We start from the raw sequence: 10,584 nt of genomic DNA on the forward strand, positions 1-10,584 counted from the left end.
TCCACATGTATGATATTGAGTCAGCTACTTAACCTAAGCTTCAGTTTCATCACTTGTAAAACAAAAATGGTAATAACCTTATACAATTTATGAATTTGTCCTGAAAATTAATGAAATAATTGCATATGCAAATAGTGATAGTTTTACTTCTTTGCCATGTTGTCCGTATGATTATCACCCTAGCCAGTTCAACACATCGATTGGAGTGGGGGCCCATGGAGACCCTGCAAGGCAAGATGTTTTAAAACAAAGCTTTGTTGAAAAAGTGAGATATGAAAAAGAGAAAGAATTTTCTAAGTTTCTTCAGCATTTCAAGAATCAAGCCTGGAAACACTGAATCATACTGTTTCTTCCATAAGTAATAATAACACTGGCTAATGATCTGACATTATTATTATCTCCCATTTACAGACAGGGAAATTGAGGCATAAAACAGTTCAGAGAGTTACCCACGGTCACAAAATTTGAACCTAAACTGCCTGGCTTTAGGGTCTGTGCTCATAAGCACTATGCTTACTGCTTCTAAAGAAGAAGCCCTAGGCTTGGGTCTATGCCAGCATCACCATGGTACTTCTGAACCATGGGAAAAAGGAGAGATATGGACAGGAATGGAAAAACCAGGAGCCACTCCCTTCTGGAGAATGAGGGAGGGAGGGGCTGAGGAGGGAAACAAAGGACACGTGCCCTGCTGCACAGGTGGAGCCCATGGGAAATGCAGCTTCACTTCCTGGTGAGGTAGGGCAGGTCCTCAGTTCAGTTTCCCCTAGCCACCTTTGGTCCCTGGGCAAGAATGGGATGCTGGTGGTGGGGCTGGGTCACCTGGTGAGCAACACAGCACCCTGGCAAAGCTGAAAGAAAGACCCCGTGATGAGTTTCACCAAGTAAACAGAATTTTGGTCCCCATGACCTTGGATCCCTTGTGAATATGTTACATTTCATCGTAAAGGAGATTTTGCAGATATAATTAAGGTTACTAATCCCTGGACCTGAAAATAGGCAGATGACCCTGGATTATCTATGTGGGCCCAATGTAAAGTTGAGCCCTTAAAAACAGCTTTCTCCTGGCTGTGGGTAGAAGAGGCAGTCATACAGATGCAGCAGACAAGGACGTCAGGCAGGGCAGAAGAGGAAGGCAGAGGGATTCAAAGTGTGAAAAGGACTCAACCCACCACTGCTAGATGGGGCTATATGGAAAGCATGAAAAGAAATGTGGGTAGATTCTGCAAGCTAAGAGAGGGCCCTGGCTGACCACCAACAAGGAAACAAGGACCTCCATTCTACCATCACTGGGTACTGAATTCAGCCAAAACCCTGAATGAGGTTGGAAGTGGACTCTTCTCTGGTGCCTTCAGTAAGGAACTCGGCCCTATCAACACCTTGGTTTCAGCCTTGTAAGATGCTAAGCAGAGGACTCAGACCAAGTCCACCTGGGCTTGTGACCTGCAGAGAGTATAAGATAAGAAATCTGTGCTAAAAAATAAATAAATAAATAAATAATAGAAAAAAAAGAAATCTGTGCTGTTTTCAGCTGCCAAGTTTGTGGTCAATTTTTACAGCAGCAATAGGAAACTATGACAGGTGGCTCTAGAATCTGTGTGTGTATCACAGTCACCTGGAGGGCATCTTCATACACAAACCCATCCAGAGAGTTTCTGATTCATTAGGCCTGGGATGGGTCTGAGAAACTGCTTTATTTTTCTTTTCTTTTTTCTTTTTTTGCACTTGTAACAAGTACCCAGATGATACTACTGGTCCAGGAATCACACTTTGAGAACCACTGTTGTAATCACAGTTCACAGCCACACATGTCAGCAGGGAAGCAGTGATGAGGAAGATATGGGATATCTCTGTGGAGATCCTGGGACCAGAAGCAATAACACTGCTGTTATTACAATTATCACTGGAATCATTATTATATTTTCTGAAAGGTACTTATGCTTTTTAGGGGATCCAATGCCTTGAAGCGATTCTTAACAGGGAAATGAAATGGCATACCAAAATCATTCGTGTTTTTTTAAACCACATGTGTGCCAATCCCCAATATCCCCCAAAGTTCTGACAGTTTCCCCAGAAGATGCCTTTTCTACTGAGAATCACTGCCATAGTAGTGATCCCTGTGAAGAATGTAAAGTAACAGCGGGAGAGAGTCACATCCCTCAGTTCACCAAAAGCAGAAATGAAGGTCAAGGTATAATCGCTTAATAGAGAATAAATGTTTCCAAAGAAACTGTATTCCTAAGTAATTTGAAGTTATTTGAGGGCTACAAAAATAAGTCTTCCAAAAATGTTATCTAAAATACAATAGCAGTTCTCATTTTCTGTTGTTAATAAAGGAAGGTACCTCTAATATTCAGGCCCCCTATTGTAAGAGGGGCTTTTTTCTATAGTTGAGAAGAGTATGTGTGTATGTGCATCACAGGCAGGAGTAGAAGTTGAGAAACAAAACAGAGAAGGAGGCACCTGATTATACTTCAAACACCCCTAGAGAGTAAATCTAAATGGATGGTGAGGGGTATTCAGCACTCTTCCTGGTAGTACCCTGGGTATGGAAATGGCCTAATCAAGTAGCTTAACTATGGGAAAGTCCTGCTTCTTATTTTCCACCATTAGCTTTGCTCAACTTCAGCTCATTTTCTCTTCCTCTGACTCTAAGGAGGCAGCGTGTCGCCCATCACTGTCCTCTACGTGATAACCATTCAAAGCCCTTGCTCAGTGAACTGACAGTTGACCCAAGATGCAAGTTGCTGCTGCAGTTAGAAGATCCATCACCATTTTTAACCAAAATTGAAGTGATGTGTAATTTCCAACTGTTCTTTGCTATTTGCAGTGGAAGGAGGTGGGGCAGTTAACTCTAACACTACCCTCAAGTACTGCAATATCTTCAAGACTTCTATTTATGGTAAACCCGTACCTTTTAACAAAACACAGAAAGAAACACTGTTGAGCAAAAACATCATTCTAATAATTTTAAAAGGTTGCAATAACACTTCACGTCTAAGCAAAAATGCCTACTAAAGAATACCTTAATATTTTTAAACTCATATTAAATAAGTATTAAACTATTAAATCCTCTTCAGAGCCTCTTTTTGCTTCTACCCAGATAAACAAAATGTCACCAAAAAGGAATATATGAAGAAAGCTCCACAGCCTGAAGGCCGTCAGGGTGACAAGTTTAGACTAATAGTATATAGCCTAGAGCTTGCTGATTAAACAAGAAATAACCATGTCCATATCTCACTGAAATGAGTTTTTATACTTAAAATAGCATACATATAAAATTTAAAACTATGTGCCAACTTAATAGAAATTTACTACTCCTGGTGTATACTAATAGAAAGCCAGTAATTTGAAATTCAAAATGAAAACTAGTATCTGTCATATTCATTTCCTTGCTTTTCACTACATTCGTAGTCTCATCATTTAAATTCATTTTGGAGCATAAACAGGCTCAGTCTACTCCTAAATTATGGCTTGTTTTCCATTCAGATGTGAACATATGTGTTATCCAGATAAGCAGTGCTGAATCTATATGCTGTTAGGTTTCCGAAGTCCCAACCAGCACTCTGTTTTTTCTAAACAAAATATATCTGACCAAAGGTTAACACTGTTCTACCTATTATCCTTTAGCAGCATTGCAATTCTGATTTAGGCAATAGATTCCAAAAACTGAAAATAAGAACCATTAATATTTCAGACAACATATTTTTAGAAATTATCTTTATAATCCAAAAGTAACTTCAAATTATTTAATAGGAACATATTATTTAATTGGCAATTTACTTATTCTATGTCCTTCTAACCTCCTGTAAATTAGAATTCCATATGCAATGATTATATAACTTTAATCTTCATAAAAATCTCAACGGGCTTCCCTGGTGGCACAGTGGTTAAAAATCTGCCTGCCGATGCAGGGGACGCGGGTTCGTGCCCCATTCCAGGAAGATCCCACATACCCCGGTGCGGCTGGGCCCGTGAGCCATGGCCGCTGAGCCTGCGCGTCCGGAGACTGTGCTCCGCGACGGGAGAGGCCACAACAGTGAGAGGCGCGCGTACCACAAAAAAAAAAAAAAAAGAAAAAAAAAGAAATCTCAACATTTCAGATTCAGATTACAGCAAAATAAACATACACTGCTCTCCTTATCTTTCATCTTGCTGTATAATTCCACCCAAACTAATTTAGGGAAACATTCCTTTTCTAGAACAAAGTAACTGCTTAACTCTCTTCTCCAACAAGTCCCAAGTCTTTGTAACGAGGCTGTCATTCCACTTTCTGACCATGGTCTAATGGATCTTATTTCTTTAACATAAGTCTTCTGCTCTAATCAGGTTTGGACCACATTATAATGTAGGGTTCATGCCACTTCCCCAAATCCCCACCTGGAACATATTCCTTGTCATCCTCCAAAATCCAGACACTGATTTCACATTGTGTCTTCTCCATAAACCCTAAATTGCTACTGGATTTACAGTCAGTAACAGAAGACCTTACTTTTTTCGTAACTGGCTCATTGTTAAGAAATTGACGTTAGTTTTACATGACCCACTAGATTTTAAACTCATTAGGGCACAAATCAAGTTTTTGACCTCTTGTCTATCACATGTACAATAGGGAATTACATCCTTCATAAATGTTTGCTTAAGTATACATATATAAGATGTCCCAAATACCTATCTAATTTTTTTCAAATATCAATTTTTTATCTTTTTTTTTTCTTTTTTTTTGCGGTACGTGGGCCTCTCACCGCTGCGGCCTCTCCCACTGCGGAGCACAGGCTCCGGACGTGCAGGCCCAGCGGCCATGGCCCACGGGCCCAGCCGCTCCGCGGCATGTGGGATTCTCCCGGACTGGGGCACGAATTCGTGCCCCCGGCATCGGCAGGCGGACTCCCAACCACTGCGCCACCAGGGAAGCCCGATTTTTTATCTTTTCAATAGTAGAGTCTATTTCCTAGGAAGTAATAATTTTATAAATATCTTTTGGACATATTTTTAGATATAGGTCAGTACTTCTTAGAGACCTAAAACAAGTGATATCTTGGTATGGTTTAGCGAATATAAATTTATACAGTTTATTTATAAACTATGTTACACTTATATTTATGTTTAAATTTATATTTAGGTTTCTTTTTATTTACATATTTTTTAAAAATACACAGTTTCACTATTTATTTTAACTGGATCACTAGTTTTTATTTATTTTGCTTTAAATCTGGGTGTCATTTTGTTCAGGAAAAAGTAACCTGAGGGCTTCCTTCAGCAAAGTAGTGAGGTCTGCCTTGGTATTTGATTCTCTGCTGAGATCCACGTGGTGAACTCTTTGTGAAGGATTGTACAAGCTCTGCAATTTGGCCCACAATAGCCCTTAGGAAATCTTCCTTCTCCTCATCGACCCAAATTGCCTTTTGTCCCCAAGGCCCAATGACTTTTCCTTTCTCTGAACGCCATCAGTATTACATCTAATCAGAATAGCTGCCACATATTTAATTTGAATACAGACTGCCTTGTGCTGCTCTCTATATGCTTTAGATAAATTTTGTCCTCTCAAATACACTCAGGGACAGGGACTCTGCCCCCTTTACAATGATTAGGACAGTACTGAACATTTAGTAAAAATGTTATGAGTACTTGTGGACTTGATTCTTTGCCAAGTTCAAGTCTCAGTCAGACACACACACAAGCACACATAAAATGACTCTAGTTAAAATACAATACCAGTGCTCTCATGGAAAAAGGAGATTTTCAACTCCGAATGCCCCACTTTAGATACCACTTACCTGAAAAACGAAAGTGGTTTTCCTCCCTCAGAGTGCCTTCCATATTCTAGCAGAAAAGTCAAATCCCATATGCTCCAATTCTCCCTTCCTTCATCCACTTATCCATCCATTCACTCATTCACAGCAAATGTACTAACCAGCCAATGTGAGCAAGGCCCAGGTAAATGCTGTGGGAAACATCAAGGTGTATCAGACTTGTTAATGCTGATTGGTGAGATGAGACTGGCAAGAACCATTCACCGAGCAAGGAGTGTTCAGAGAGTGAGCTTGGCTGAGAATGGACACCTCTAGGGCCAGTATCCTTCCATTTCACCAGGGCACTTAAATCAGGTGGTAGGTAACCAGCATCTCTGAACTTTGCATGCCCTGGTGGAGCGATATTGAGTAGTTTGTGCAACAGAATAATGGGGAAATACTGAACGCCCTTTTGAACTGCTGCCAGAAAAATGCCAAAAACAAAAGTGGGCAAGAGTATGAAAAAGTATTCAAGTAACCCCAGGATGGAGATTCAAGAAGACAAAGTAATCAGAATATTAGGACATGATATAAAGAAATAAATACAGATATTTAAGTAACAGCTATTTTAAATTGTTCAGTGATTATAACAATACTTAATTAGTACTTAAGGATTTGTATTTTTAAAGCAAGCTCCGGTGTGTTATTATATTTTATTTTATTTTTTGGTTGTTTGTTTGTTTTGCAGTACGCGGGCCTCTCACTGTTGTGGCCTCTCCCGTTGCAGAGCACAGCTCTGGACGCGCAGGCTCAGTGGCCATGGCTCACGGGCCCAGCCGCTCCGCGGCATGTGGGATCCTCCCGGACCAGGGCACGAACCCACATCCCCTTCATCGGCAGGCAGATTCTCAACCACTGCGCCACCAGGGAAGCCCTATTATATTTTATTTTAAAAGTCAAAGTTAAATCCATTGATGTGCTGGTGAGTTAACAAGGAATTAAGTTGCAGAAACTCAAATGATTTAAGCCTAATACCGCTGCCTCTTTCAGTTTCCCATTTTAAAGTGGCTTATTCACCCATCAGGTACTGCTGTGCATCTGTGGCAGCTTAGTAAAATGGGAGATGATTCACCTGCATTGTGTTATCCTTGCCCCATTCAATTGAATTACTAGACTTGAGAGGTCATAACACATTATAGCAATTATATTTGCTTAGAAGTCTTTTGTAGTGAAGATTGATATTTCAGTACCAGTGGTACTCAGCATATATGCCTGCTGGTAAATTACCTTATTAAGCTTGTTGTTATAGAAAATCATATGTGAAAAGAGAAACAATAACCCAGGTTTCCTTTTGGTCATCTGTGGCATTAAATTTTGTGCTTATGAGACAAAAAAGTACCTCATGTGATATGCTTTTGTAAATACAAAAATAAAATGTACCATGGCATTTAGGAAATGAAAATGGGCTGTTGAGTCTGTACATTTCAAAGTAGTAGTCCTTTCCATTTAGTTCATGATATTTACATTTCACAGCAACAAAGATTTCTCTGAACCTGGCCCAAGATTTCTCCTGGTCATGGGCCAAAGTTTATAATCATTAAGAGTTTCATGTTTCTATCAGCAAATCCTGGTGTACAGGAGTTAAAGGGAGCCCTTGATCACTGAGACTGACAAGATGTGTACAACAAAGTAATGTATGAAGACACTAGTATGTGGTGAACACTCACATATATTACTACCTTACGATATCTTCTATTTACCCTGAGGTCAATACGATAGTATCCCAGTTTTATAAGATAAGAGAACAAAGCACAAGAATGTTGTTATTTTCCCAAAGTTGATGGAATTCAACCAAGATTTGTTTCAAATCTGTTTTCCCCACCATAGAATGCAAACTTCCCTAGGTTAAATACTTTACTTCACAGGGGGCAGACAAGCTAACAAAGTACACAGCTTCAAGTAGCTTCACAGAAATATGTAGATAATAAATCTTAATAGGCTATTTAAGGTAACTAAAGCATTTGAGGACCATTTCTGACCTTACTTTTTGTCAGAGAAGACTAGACCTTTCTAACACACATCTCTTGGCATTGTTCTCAGGATACAAGTGAATAGATAATGCATCTTATACAATATGGCAGTTTTTTTATTGCTTGCAAGTTCAAAAAGACTTCATCAAATAACTGACTACTTATGGGTACCAGCCATCTTCATTCTGAGGTGACAAGAATCACCTCAGGTGAGTCATCCATAAACTTATCAGCATATTTTCCCACTCTCTTCTCCTCCCCTGTTGCCTTCTTGGAAGATAGATTTGGTCCCTCTTTTCTACACCCCTTCCCTTCCTGCCTCCTAAGGCCTCGATTCCATCAATCACAACCTCTACTTTGCATCTTCAATTCATCCCTGATTGCTGGCTCCTTCTAGTCAGTGGGAAGTCCTTGTCCAAGTAAAAACTGAAAATACAAAAGAAAAAAAAGAAACTCCATCCTACTCCTTTCTTGACATCTTCTACTTCCCTTTCCCTTCACAGCCTGGTTTCTTGAGAGGGCGGTCTACAACGTTTGTTCCATTTCCTCACTGCCTACCCATTCCCCATCCCACACAACCTGGCTCCTACCCTCACCATTCCACTGAAATTAGCCTGGCAAAGTTACAAATGATCTCCTAGTTGCTTAATTCAATGGACGCTGTGTGCTTCCCCAGCTTATATACTAAAATTGGAAAGATGTGGAGAAGATTATCATGGTCTTTGGACAAGGATGACAAGCAAATTCATGCAGTGTCTCATATTTTTATAGTAGGAACTCATTTTGTTATATATAGACATATATCTAGATAGAGAATATATTTACATATAGGAAAAAATCTAGAAAGACATACATCACAATTTTAGCAATAGTTCTGTTGGGTGATGGGATTTATGGCAGTTCCTAAATTATACATAATTATGTATATTTCCACTAAATATATATATTTTCACTATATGTATATCTATCCATATATATTTAACTTACATAATGGTTACATATACCTTATCTAAATAAAGATAAATCTATCACCTCAAAATATCCAGTGGCCCCTTTTCAGTTCTTATCTTACTTGACCTCTGAGCAGTATTTGACAATATTAATATTGTACTCTTTCCTTGGCTTCAAGGACACCACTCCCTCCTGGTCACCACTCTCTCCTGGTCTTCCTCTACCCTCTTGACAACCTGTTCTTAGACTTTCCATGCTCTACACGCAGTCTCTGGGTGGTCTCATTCATGTCTATAGTTCACATTATGTTGAAAGCTCCCAAATCTATTTCTCTAGCTCAGGGCTCCTGCTCGGGTTTCAGCCTCTTATAAGCAATTATTTATTAATACTAGTTTTCCAAACACTTCGAAGTCAACATGCTTAAAAGTGAACTCATCAGTTTCCCCCCAAACTGGTCCAACTCCTATGTCATATGTCAATGAATAGAACCACTCACTATCCATCAAGCCCTGTCAGAAATCTAGGAGTCATTTTCAATTCCTTTCCTTTTCCTTACCTCCTACATCAAAACACTCATCCGGTCAAATATATTCTACCTCTAATATTTCATAAATATCACTTTGTTTTTCTCCATCACTACTACCTTGATCAAGGCTCTCATTATTTCTTCCTTAGATTATTGAGAAGCCTCTTGACTGGTCATGTTGCCTTCAGTCTTAGCCCCTCTGATTCCTCCCCTATTCTGCAGTGATTTTTTTTCCAAAATATAAATTACATCAGGTCACTATCTATAGAAAAGCCTCTGATGACTTCCACTGCAAAAGGATAAAGTTCCAATTATATTTACTTTCCTTCAGTATTGACTCATTACTCAGCATTCATCCACCTTGCATCTTAAGTTTTTATGGACTCTAGATTTAGTGAACTGCTAGTTGTTCTCCAAATATATTATATTCTCTGATACCTCTAAACCTTTGCCATGTCATTCCTTCCACAGGGAAGCTCCTTCCCCATTTTCTTCCCTTGACTTACTCTCAGTTATCCTTTGAAACTCAACTCAGGCATCATTCCTTGACCTGCTCAGACCCACTCTTGTTCTGAGAGCACATTATGCTTCCCTCCAGTGTGCCCTAAATCACACTCTACTTTAATTGTTCATTCATTTGTCTTTATCGCATTAGAATGTTGGAATCCTTGAGGACAGTACTGAGAATTTAATTTTTTTAATAAACACATAAGTAATGATTGGTATAAAAGAGGCTGATGTGATGTGAGGGAGATACAAAACAAAGCCTCTTGAACAAATTTACCCGCAAAACATTACTGTGTCACTCTTCAAAATCACTAAAGTAAACATAGGTGCATCTAAAGGTATTTGTTCAACCCCAATACTGACAGCTTGAAAAGCTCAAAATTCAGGAACAAGTCCAGGAAAAAAATTAGAACTTGAATTAGAGCCATCCCCACTGACAAGCATAAGGTCTTTTGAGAAGGCACTTTGCTGCAGGAATGTCATGATGTAATGCAGGGAACATAGCACAGGAAGTGGGAAACCTAGTTGTTTTTTTTGGTTTTTTTTTTTTCCCCAGTTTTTACTTATATCTTTACTTTCCAGCCACCCAAATGATTCTCTTGGCAAATCACCTGCTTTACCTGAAATTATAGGGCAGCACGTTTGTGAGCCAGAAAGAACCAGATAGTCTTCTATATTCCCTTTAACACTAAAATATTCACAACATTTCAGTGAAAATGCTTTTCAACCAACTATTTTCAGTTTTTATAATACAAACCATATGACACACTAACTAGGTATGATTATCTGGGGGCTTATTGAAGATGTTCCTTAAGGACTACCAAGTAATCTTTGTTAACCA

The 10,584-nt window shown here is 39.2% G+C and overlaps 1 non-coding gene across 1 annotated transcript; it reads left to right on the plus strand.

Annotated features, from left to right (window-relative positions):
• The first annotated feature begins 8,423 nt into the window (after positions 1–8,423).
• On the plus strand, positions 8,424–8,526 carry LOC117307999 (U6 spliceosomal RNA). Its single transcript, XR_004521940.1, has one exon. It is a non-coding gene; the product is annotated as a U6 spliceosomal RNA (small nuclear RNA).
• Positions 8,527–10,584: the final 2,058 nt, after the last annotated feature.

Source organism: Tursiops truncatus, chromosome 14 (assembly GCF_011762595.2).
Source record: "Tursiops truncatus isolate mTurTru1 chromosome 14, mTurTru1.mat.Y, whole genome shotgun sequence".
Lineage (NCBI taxonomy): Eukaryota > Metazoa > Chordata > Mammalia > Artiodactyla > Delphinidae > Tursiops > Tursiops truncatus.